Consider the following 13,101-nt stretch of genomic DNA (forward strand, 5'->3'; position numbering starts at 1 on the left):
ATAGATTGTAGATGTGAGGTTTTTAGCTTGCCATTAATGTATATAGAAAAGAAATTTGTATAAGAAAATTCAGAGAGAAAACAACTAAGCCAGTGATGGATTTTTTAAACTGATAAAAATACTGCTGATCCTTTTTTGTTACAATTCTCCTCTTTTATAGAGGGAGATATTCTTATTACATGATATGCTTTCCCGACATAATATTCCTTTTCTTTCCTTTCTTTCCTTTCATCCCTTCCTTTTTCTTTTCTTCTGTCTTCTTTTCCAACGTTTGCCAATTTTTCTTTTGCCTTCTTTTTCTTTTCTTTTGTCTTCTTTTTTCTTCTGTCTTCTTTTTCAACTTTTGTAACTTTTTCTTATGTCTTCTTTTTTCTTCTTTCTTTCTCTTTTTATTCCTTCCACTCCTTTTGATGCCAGCTGTCTTTTGTCTTTGTCTGGAATTCCATAATTTTTTGGCTGTTTTTATTACAGTCACCAATTTTCATTGGGCCGTAGAATTATATATTACAGTCACCAATTTTCATTGGACCGTAGAATCATATATTACAGTCACCAATTTTCATTGGGCCGTAGAGGCCGTAGAATCATATATTACAGTCACCAATTTTCATTGGGCCGTAAAAACATTTTCTAATATGTTAAGGTCACCAAACGTCGTTTGGGCCATAAGGTTACTATAATATTACATGTTGAAATAATAAGAGTTATTACAATCTTACTCGAAAGGATTAGAACATGCTCCTTCCTTTACTAAGGGTTTTAAAACTACTACACTCTTCTTTCTTTGTCCTGTAATAATAGCCTTGAAAAACTCCTTGGTTTGTGGTGCATGATTGTAATTTCCACATGTTATCCTGTTATGCATACTTGCTAAATCACTTGTATCTGTTTTCAAAACATCATTATTATAATATAATGTTAGTATTTTTTTCTACGTCTCCCTTCATACTTGTTCCTAATACACATGCCTTCCCCCCTTTTATAAGATCTTCAAGTTTGGATTTTAGAACTGATAATCCAATTGCTCTTTTATTTGACATCCATTCTTGAAATCCTTCGATTGGGCATGGCATAGGAGACTTGAGACTAGTATTATCGCCTTTGATAGTAGTATTCCTACCATACTTGAATATCTGACATATTATTATCGGTTTTCCTACAAAGTCGGTACAAGCATCAAATACCTATACTCCATATATTCCTCCTGGTCCATATGATTGCATCATTGCACTAACACTTTCAACTATTAGTGGTGGAAGTTTTGATATACTTCTTAATGTTTCATCAACCATGATTTTATCAATAAATCCCAATATTAATAAGCTTTCTACCACTTTAGGATCAGCGTCTTCTATAACACCCCCAAATCCAAGGTCGTAAATTCGGGTCGTTACGATCACTTATTAATTAAATAATTCTCTTTTCATAATATTACTCGCCTTTTATTCAAACTCACACACACACACATGTTATATGCTTGGAAATAGTATCAAATAAATCATCTCCACTTATCTACCTAACGGGGCTGGCGCACAAAAAGCTTACAGAACTTATGAGCGTTCCTTACCCGCCTACGGACAGCAGTCCTGGTCTGATCCATGCTGGTAGTCTTTTGTGATATGATATATAAAAGCAAGGGTGAGCATTATAGCTCAGCAAGGTATATATCCCCATAATTAAGTATGTAAGGATAAATAAAACCAATAATTATACTTTGTATCTCCAAAGCGTTCTGAAAGTTTATATGCTTGTCAAATTTATAATATTCTCAAAATCAACTACAATAGTATATCCACTGGATACTTGTATTCATCTCTTTCTCAAAATCATTTTATACTCGTACTCATTTTATTTTAAAATCTCAAGATGTTACTCGAACCAAGATTCTCAAATGGGTATGGTATATAGTCATCAACATCCCAATTTAAAACTCAGCCTTATTGGAAGATTTCTCAAATGGATTTGATATATATATTCATCAATATCATTGTTTAAAACTCAGCCTTATCGGCTCTCTGTTGTATATTTCACAACAGTTTTTCCAAAATAGAAGAAAGGGACTATACTGGAATAAATCACGTATCGGTGATCAGTCGAATACGAAATTTTCTCTTCTAGTAGAAGGAATACAAACCTAGCCGCCTTTGGGCTCATCAAAACACTACACGGTGGTTGCCCATTGTCGTGCAAGTCCGAAAGTCAATGGTCACATAGACCATATAACCGTACAATGCGCCACTCCGCGCTTGCATAATGCGCCACTCCGCGCCTGGTCACTGCCCGATACCACTCCGTGCCGGGCAGGCCACATTCCAGTCCCAAGACAATTATATCTTTTGCTCAAAATCCTTTTTCGAAGGAATAGGTCGTTAAAAGTTGACCTTTAAATAAGATGATTTATTCATCACTTTTAACTCAATTGATCTTTGGGAGTTGTCGGAGTTTTGAATTTAAAATCATTTTCAAATCCCTAGATGTAGTAGGGTGACACATATATTACTCACTTGTTCTTTATTGAACGAGGAAGCAAAACTCTTATGCTTCTAGACTAAGTTCCCTAAGGTTTTGATACGTTTCAAATGATTAATCTCTTTCAAGAGTTTTGAATAATTTAGAAAGTACCTTTAGGAACTATGTCTATTTTTAAATAAGTTTTTAGAAGTCCGAAGATATTAAATATCTAAAGTCTCATAATAATTTAAGAGGGATTCAATGAATTGATAAAATCTTATAAATAAAACATCTCTGTATAAGGTTCAATGAATTGATAAAAACCTTATATATAAAATATCTCTGAATATGGTTCAATGAATTGATAAAATCTTAAGTACAAAGTATTTCTAATTAAGGTTCAATGAATTAATAAAAAACCTTAAATACAAAATATTTCTGAATAAGGTCCAACGAATGGAGACACCTTAATCAAATAATCAAAACAGGATTTGGTATCCTATAATTGCTCTTTGAATAGTTAAATCTTTATTAAATAATGTGAAATGATTTATAAACTATTCAGTATATTTTTAAATACTTTCTGGATATTTAATAATCCCTTAAGTATCACTTTATAAAATAATCAATCAAGTAAGGGTGTCCCTTAAATGAATAAACCAATATTTCTCGAAGTTTAAGTCAAAATCTCAATCGTTCGCTTGATATATATATTACGCGAACGTACTTTGTTTATCGAAATAGAAATCTTTCACGTCCGGATCTCTTCGGAATTAAACCGTTATTAAAATATCTCCGACTCCCTTTATCATATATTATATTTGAAATACGTTTCAATTTCTCATACTCGTGTAAAACGAAATTTTTTTTTGTAAACAATCGCATAATTCGTATGCATTGATATCATAGACAAGCATATATATTTGAACTGTAAATTATGGCATCAATATCACAACAGTATATATATAGCATGGATAGTATGAGATAGAGTTTCGAAAACTTGCCTCGAGTAATCGAAGTGGTATGGTGTCTGGTGTTTGGTTGGCGATCTATAAACAAGAACCACCGGTCTAAGTTAGTACGCGATTAACGTCTCGCTTTTATTAAGTAACTTTCGCAACTACTCAAGTATAACGAATCTCCGATCGTCACATTCTCAACACTTATATTATCACTTTATAACATGGTCGAGTTTTGAAATCGATCGTTCGCTTTAGAAAGTCCATTTCGAGTTTTAAGCTCGAACATGAGAAAACGCGCGTCAAAACTAGGTTTTTATGCGTTTCTCGCTTGCGCTCGCTTTACCAAAACATTTTTATAAAATCAAAAAATTAATATTTTCTCAAAATTCTTTTTGAAAAGTCTTCTCTACTGTCATATCCATTTTTCATAATTTTTTTCCAGAATCTCGAAATTATTTTAAGTCCTTCAAAATCACCATGCAAGTGGACTTCAGTGCAGTTGGCTAATCGCAGAAATGTTTTACACTAAAACGACCATAACTCCTAAACCGCAAATCTCCTCATGATGATCTACACATGTATAGAAACTAAAAAACAAGATCTATCTAGTCATGGCTAGTGGTTTTCAAATTTTAACCTTTTTTATGGCCGAATGTCCTGCAGAAAACAGATCAAGTGCAAGAATTCCCAAACTCAATTTCTACTACTTGATCTTAACACAATCACTACCTATAACCATCATAAACACAAGTACTTATGAAGATCCACCCAGATACACCTTATATGCTCTATCTAGTACCACATACATGGATTACAACTCAACATCTCAAGCCTTTAGCAAGAACATAATCAATACAAACTCAAACAAACACAATCCTTTGGATCTTAACACTACAACAAACATAACTCTTAAATCCAACCATAAAACCTTAAAGGGTTTAAAGTTATACCTTCTTGGACACTGGGAAGGTTAGTTCTAGGATGATTGAGGCTTGGTTTGCTTAGAAAATACTTAGAAGGGCTAGATCCTTAAGAAACAAAACCAAGAAACAAGTTAGAATTTCGGAGTTACCTTTCAGCACCTCATTCAAACATTTTTATAAACTTGAGAAAAAATAATTTGAGGCTGAAATTTGGTACGAAGGTTACCCATGATATATAGAAGCTTTGGTAAAATTTTTATGATATTTAAATGAGTATATTTTGAGTTATGAATTTTTCTTTCTCCCTTACTCAGAAAACCCGAACTGCTGGAATGAAAAATGGGAGAGCTTTAAATGAGGGAAAAGGGGTTGTTTTCTTTTGTGGATAAAGTGTGGGAGTGTATAATGAATATATGGGATGTATGTAGCAGATTTGAAAATAATTTGGAAAAGGTATGGGTTGGTTTGATTGTGTGGTGAAGTGAGAAAAGGGAGAAGTATGGCTTGTGTACTTGTTTGTCTCCCATCACTATTCAACACTATTCCACTAACTATTCTAGTTAACTTCTAATCATCTAGTTACACTCCTAACTACCAGTTAGGAATTGGTTATGCATGGCCAATTTGCATGGGATTTAATTTCTCATTCGTTTATTTATCGTAAACGCAATCGTCGTTCCATTCCGATAGTTTCCACGTATAACGACTTGTTTCGTAGCGATTTCTTTTATCGCTTATAATCCTATAACCAATTCCATTCCTTCTCTTGATCATAGAAACACCTTGATATATTATTTATTTCACGTAGTATTCCCGGTTCTACGCCATTCTTTACGGATATGAAAACACGTAGTATAATCGTGAATCTTCGAATTCCGTCGGCTTTTACATTCACTTATTTTCCTCGATAAACAAGAATATAATCTCGGATTCTCAAAATTACACTATTCATTTTATGATGATCCCCATACATATTACTTAATCAGCTCAAGTTACTATTCACAGAAGTTTTAAAATATTACAAAAATCAGGGTTCTTACAGTCTCGCCCCTTAAAAGGATTCCGTCCCGGAATCAACTCACAAATAGATGGGGGTACCTTTCTCGCAGGTGGCTCTCTAATTCCCAAGTCGACTCCTCGACCTTGGGATGTCTCAACAAGACTCTGAATAACTTGACACTCTTGTCCCTGAGTACTTGCTTTTTTCAACCAATGATTTCAACTGGTTGCTCAATGTAGGACAAATCTAGTACTTACTTATGTTTCACTATATTCTTGGTATCCACATTATACTTTCTCAACATTGGCACATGAAAAACACTATGAACCTGTTGAAGATTTGGAGGTAAAGCCAATTCGTATGCCACGGTTCTATTCGTCACAAAATCTCAAAGGACCCATATATCGGGAACTCAGCTTCCCTTTCTTTCCAAACCTCATCAGTCCTTCCCATGGTGACACTTTCAAAAAAATACCTGGTCACCCACTTCATACTCTCTGTCTTTTCGTGCTAAGTCGGCATATTTACGCTGTCGGTCTTGGGCTGCCGCTAAGCATCCTCTGATCAACTCAACTATGTCCCTCGTTCTTTACACCAAGTCGGGACCTAGTAACTTTCTTTCACCAACTTCATCCCAGTACAAGGGTGAATGGCACCTCCGACCATACATCGCCTCATGTTGGGGCATTTCTATACTCGCATGATAACTATGACTGTAGGCAAACTCTATCAAAGATAGGTGTTCATCTTCATAACCTTAAAAATCAATTACACAATTTCTCAACATGTACTCCAATGTCTGAATGATTCACTCACTTTGTCCATCGGTTTGGGGATGGTATGCAGTACTCACATTCAGTTTGGTTCATAGGCATTCCTGAAAGCTCTTCAAAAAAATCTGGAGTTGAATCGGGGATCTCTGTCAGATACGATAGCTACAGAGACTCCATGTCTTATCACAATTTCCTTGATGTATAGCTCTGCTAATCTATCCACCATGTAGGTTTTCTTGATTGGAAGAAAGTATGCTGACTTGGTCAGTCGATATATAATTACTCATATTGTATCACGGTTAGCCTTAGCTCGAGGAAATCCTACCACATAATCCATGGCTATTTGTTCCCACTTTTACATCGGAATTCCTAAGGGTTGTAGGAGTCCCCTCGGTCGGTGATGTTCCACCTTCACTCTTTAACAGGTCAAACACTTACTGACCCAATTGGCTACGTCTCTTTTCATGTTGGGTCATCAATAATATTCCTTTGGATCTCGGTACATCTTGGTACCTCCAGGATGAATTGAATATCTAGAATTATGTCCTTCGCATAAAATTTCATCTTTTAATTATCGAACATTCAGAATCCAAATCCGGTTCGCATACCTCATAATTCTCTTCTCATCTTTCTCACATTTGACTTCTTCTCAATCAAAGATTCTCACTCTTCATTCGTCTTCTCTTCCTGATAATGTCCCATCTTTTCTAACAATTCCGGTTCTAATTTGATCTCAAATAGTCCAACAGTCCCTTTACCGGTGACTTCACCTCTATCTCCATCTCCTCGAGTTCTCTCACTAGTTCCTCCGGCGTTGTCAACATCTTGAGTCTCTCTTTACTACTAAGGGCATCGGCCACCACATTGGCCTTCCCTGGGTGATATAAAATCTCACCGACATAGTCTTTCATTAACTCTAACCATCTCCTCTGTCTCCTGTTGAGTTCTTTTTGAGTAAATATATACTTAAGGCTCTTATGGTCAGTGTAGATCTCACAATTTTCTCTGTATGGATATTGTCTCCAATTTTTTAAAGCAAAACTATTGCTGCTAATTCTAATTCATGAGTAGGGTATCTTACTTCATATTCCTTCAGCTGTCGTGAGGCATAAGCAACCACTTTCCCATGCTGCATGAGCATGCATCCTAATCCTTTATGTGACGCATCACTATAGATCACAAAATTACCCTTTCCATCGGCCAATGCCAGCACGAGGGCTGTTACCAAACTCCTTTTCAATTCCTGAAAACTTTCCTCACATTTTTTGTTCCACACAACCTTTTCCATTTTGCAAGTAGGCCTAGTCAAAGGTCCTGATATCTTAGCGAAATCCTGTACGAACCTCTCATAAAACCGGTTAATTCCCAAAAAGTTCCTACTTCCGTAGGTGTGGTTATTCTTTCTCATTGGAATACCGCCTCAACATTGTGTTGAATTTTTAACGTAGCGGGGGCATGGCAAAACACTTTTACACATACAAAATCCAAATAAAAGCATACAGATCATGAATAAAAATTCGAGGGATCAAATCTAACCTTTTAAAATAATTCGGAGACAACGATCAGAGATCCTTAGCAGTTGCTCCTCAAGTGTGAAGCACTCCACCGGTATCCACCAAGAAAATGATGTTAAGGAGGAGGAAGGAGGTGGAGAGAATTGGGTTTTCCAAACTTTTTGGGTTTTCGGGTTCCAATGGGGTTCAAATAAAAATAGGGTCTATAATAGTGTATTTATAGGCAAAATTTTCAGCTGAAATTTTCCCATAAATAATATTATTATTATCCCATTTATTATTCTCATTAATAATTAAAACACCTTTTAATCATTAATCCTTTTTCTAAACACTTTAGAAATAATTCTCTCTCTTGATTTAATTTCCAAAAATTAAATCCTTTAATTAATAATATTAAGAACTTTTCATAATTAATTTATAATCAATTAAATCTCATTTAATCAATTATTAAATTTGCCAATTAATTATTTATTTCATAAATAAATAATTATTTAGCCATTATTAATTAATTCCTCCACCATTAAATCATTCTCTTTTTATGGTGTGACCCTGTAGGTTCAATATTAAGCCGGTAGTAGAAATAAATAATAATAAAACTATTTTATCATTATTTATATAAATTCTCTAATTTATTAAATATGATTATTTAATTAATCACATTTATTCTACATCGTGAGGGATACTTCTCAGCATATCGCGACTATCCGGATAATATGAATTCACTGCTTAGAATACCAAGAACCTATTCAGTGAATAGTTACCGTACAATAAACTCCTTCTACCCTACAATGTCCCGATTAAATACAAGGCATGGATCTCGGGTCAAGCCTATCTAATTCAATCACTTGCTTACCATTTACTATGCTTAGTTCTATGCAAATTAGAAACTCCTTTCTAATTTCATTTACTCTGGCCAGAGATTCCTGAACTAGCATAAGTGGATCAGCCTTGAACATTCGCTTCTTTCACTGGAAGGGGTAGATCCTTTATTGATCATACACTATCTTCGTGTACAAATTCTTATACCCAGAAGAGCCCTAATAATTGTCCCTGGAGACTAAGAACTAAACCAAAGCATAGTTCAGTGTACACAAGATGACTATGATGACCTCAAGTCTAAGGATACTTGTACAACTATCACTATATGAACAACTGCTGATACGTGAGTGAACTCCATCAGTTGTTCAGCTGTGCGAGTCATGTTCAGTGAACTTATTCTATAATAAGCACCTACATACTAGCTATAGTGTCACCACACAAATGTCTATGAGAACAGACATCCTTCATAATGAAGCAAGCATAGTATGTACCGATCTCTGCGGATTATTAATTACCAGTTAGTAATCCTATGACCAGGAACTATTTAAGTTTAGAGTTATCATCTTTTTAGGTCTCACTATTATGATCTCATCATAATCCATAAAAAGCTTTACTCTAAATTATGGTATATCTTATTTAAACACTTAAATAGATAAAGCCCGTAATAAAAACAAAACAAGTCTTTTATTAATATCAATGAAATCAAAACAGATTACATAAAAGTTATTCCTAAATCCTAATACCTGATTGGACTTAGGACATATTCCTTTCACATTGATAGGGTCAACTAACACTCCTTCATTGCTCATCAATTGTCCTAAGATCTGAACTTCATTTTGCCAGAATTCGCACCTTGATAATTTGGCAAACAACTTTTCTCTTCTCAATGCTTCTACCACTATCCTCAGATATTCCGCATGTTCTTCTTCCATTTTAGAATAGACTAAAATATTATCAATAAAAATAATGACGTACACGTCCAAATACTTTTTAAACACTCGATTCACAAAGTCCATGAAAGCTACTGAGGCATTCTTTAGCCCGAACGACGTCACCAAGAACTCATAATGTCCATACCTCGTGCGAAATACGGTATTTGTCCCCTGTTTTAATCTTCAGTTGGTGATATCCCGTTCTTAGATCGATTTTCAAAAAGTGTACCACTCCTTCAAGTTGGTCAAATGAATCGTCAATTCTAGAGAGAGGGTATCTGTTCTTAATAGTCAGCTTATTCAGTTCCCTATACTTTGTGCACAATCGCATACTGCCATCCTTCTTTTTGACAAATAACATTGGTGTGCCTCATGGTGACACATTAGGTCTCATCATTCCTTTGTTCAACAGTTCTTGCAACTGTGAAGTCAATTCTTTCATTTCAACCGGGGCTAGCCTATATGGGGCTTTTTGAAACTGATGCTGTTCCTGATGCTAATTCGATAACGAACTCTATCTCTCGGTCATGTGATAATCCTGAAAGGTCTTTGGAAAACACATCCTCAAATTCGTTAACAACTGGCATGTCACGTATATCGGGGCTTCTTTCTTGGTACCCGCCATGTATGCTAAATACGCTTTGCTATCATTCCTCAATAATTGCTTCGCTTGAGCAATATTCAAAAATTTCTGGGTTTGACGCTGACCCTTAATCACAATTTCCTTGTCGTTAGGCATTCGGATTTTAACTTTCTTCCCTTTATAATCAATCTGAGCACCATTGCTCGACAACCAATCCATTTTTAAGACTACACCAAATTCTCTCAGCCTGAAAGAAATTAAGTCCAACTTAAAGTCCTTCCCTCCTAGTTCCCACTTGCAGATTAGATGAATCTCATTAATTGGAATAACCTCTCGATTTACTATTTCTATTCGCAATAATTCTCGCGTTGGAATCACATTAAGTTTTAACTTGGCCAAAAATCTCACGATATAAAATACTTAGTTGGTTCAGAATTAAATAGAATATTTGCAGTAACCAAATTGAGTAAAAGGTTACCTGCTATCACGCCCTAGCTGGGTTGGGGCAGTTGCTAGAATAATGTCCTGGTTGGTTGCAATTAAAGCACTTCAGTAGCTCTTTTCCCAAATTAAATACCCCGGGATGTTTCTCCCCACATGACTTATGATCTGGTAGGGGTGACCGAAACTGGTTATAAAACGTAGTCTTATATTGACCACCTCCCTGGGCGATACTCTTGCTTACCGGTTCGCTAAACCTGGTACCCACTACAGGTTGGGACACCGCTCCCCTCTCATTGTTAATCGGTAACTTCTGTTTATCGCTCTGTCGCCTTGGCTTTCGAACTCCTCTTCTTACTCTCTTCCTCTTTTTGACTTTGCTCACTCTCTGCCTCTACAATCGAGGCCTTTTTGCACATAGTCTGTTATCTCAAGTAATGACACTCGGTACTGAATCTATTGTTTCAGCCCTTGCTGAAATCTCCTTGCCTTTTTCTCTTTCGTGTTCACAAACTCCGGTATGAATCTCGACAGTTCAATAAATTTGACTTTGTACGCAGCCACTGACATCTTATCTTACTTAATCTCTAGAAACTTCAACTCCATCTGAGCCTCCATAAACCTGGGAAATACTTTTCCCCATGTGATAATCACATCAGTCTCCAGGGTTTCTTTAGGTTCCCACTAATAATTTGCTTCTCCTTTCAACATATAATTGGTGAACACAGTCTTTTGCGTTTCTTCTATGGGCACCATCTCAAAGCTCTTTTCCATTTCTTTCAGCCAAGCTCTGGCCTTAACAGGTTAGCAGTCCCTTGAAATTTCTGGGGGGTTTTAACAACTTAAAGGCCTTAAAGACATTAGTAACTGGAACATGATCAACCTGGGTTGAGGGTGACAATTTAAATTCTCTCGAAGAAGATTCATAATTTGGTCCATGGGGTTTCCGCTCTGGCCTTCCCCCTCGTTAGTATCCATAGTTTCTTCTTCATTGTAATCCCCTAAGCCGAATTCATTATATTCGACTTCCTCGTGTTCTTGGTTATTTTGGTTTACCAATTCAGCAGGGTTTGCTCTAGTTTCCCAATATGTCGGGGTGGCATCGTTATGCTAATATAAAAGATCACCAATATAACATTATTCGCATCTCTACTCATTATGTTAAAGTCGCTTAATAACTCGCTTTGTCACCAATACATTCTTCATTCCTCTTTAGTTACTCGCAACGTTGTGCCCAGACACCTGATTTGATGCATTAACAAAAGACGACATCCTATCGAGAATATACACGTAGCTCCTAGTGACATCCTACTCTTGGAATTCTGCGTTAGACTTATTGGTCTTCTCCTCCAGTAGTTCGGAGCTAGCTGTGTTGATTGCAGGAGCATGAAACTTTTTAGAAATTATTCTGTCGATTCTCGCTTTCCGTGCCGAACTATAATGGCTTAACGGACGAAATGATTTCGTATTATCGCATAGTATTCTCATCTTGGGACACGCTAAAATATTCCTTATAGGACATAGATTTCTCAATGGTATAGCAAATACCCTTCTTGGTAGAATCGCTGTTCGTCATGTATTGAACCCTTATTATCGGAACAATACTTTCAACCAATTCAGGTAACGTAATAATCTTAATAGTAAATGAATTAAGCATCTTGATTCTTGCCTAATATGTCTCCTCAAGGACACTTTATAAAGAGCTATGAGTGGCAAGACTCGGGTTTTCCAATCAGCCCATGGTATTGGGGTATCGTCTTCATCCCGCTTTTTCCGGAGATTTAGCTCCACTTCTATATCAACATTATAAAAAAATCATGTACAATTTTCTCCTTTCCTCATTCTGTCGATCTTAAATGATTCCATCAATTTCCGTATAACACTTCACATAAACACTTCAATATAACTCCTGGTAGTCCATCAACAAACTCTACCGGCTCAACCAATGGACTCTATTTTGCATATAACTCTTAGTACTCTTTTCTCTGAGTGCTACAACTCATTCTCTTCCCTTAATGCTGGCTTTTCAATCGACTGTTAATAACTCAACCAATGCCTCAACTCTTAAGGCTAAGGTCCCCTTGGGTACTACCGTCGCGACTACTCCATAGTAATCCGACTACGAACTCGATGAGAGTTCTTGTTAACTTTTAGATCCTCAGTCTACCCATTTTACTCATACTGTTTCCAAGACTTATAACCTTTGGCTCTGATACCATTTCTGTAACACCCCCAAATCCAAGGTCGTGAATTCGGGCCGTTACGATCACTTATTAATTAAATAATTCTCTTTTCACAATATTACTCGACCTTTTATTCAAACTCACACACACACAGGTTATATGCTTGGAAATAGTATCAAATAAATCATCTCCACTTATCTACCTGACGGGGCTGGCGCACAAAATGCCTACAGAACTTACGAGCGTTCCTTACCCGCCTACGGACAGCAGTCCTGGTCTGATCCATGCTGGTAGTCTGTTGTGATATGATATATAAAAGCAAGGGTGAGCATTATAGCTCAACAAGGTATATATCCCCATAATTAAGTATGTAAGGATAAATAAAACCAATAATTATACTTTGTATCTCCAAAGCGTTCTGAAAGTTTATATGCTTGTCAAATTTATAATATTCTCAAAATCAACTACAATAGTATATCCACTGGATACTTGTATTCATCTCTTTCTCAAAATCATTTTA

Source organism: Apium graveolens, chromosome 3 (genome assembly GCF_009905375.1).
Source record: "Apium graveolens cultivar Ventura chromosome 3, ASM990537v1, whole genome shotgun sequence".
Classification (NCBI taxonomy): domain Eukaryota; kingdom Viridiplantae; phylum Streptophyta; class Magnoliopsida; order Apiales; family Apiaceae; genus Apium; species Apium graveolens.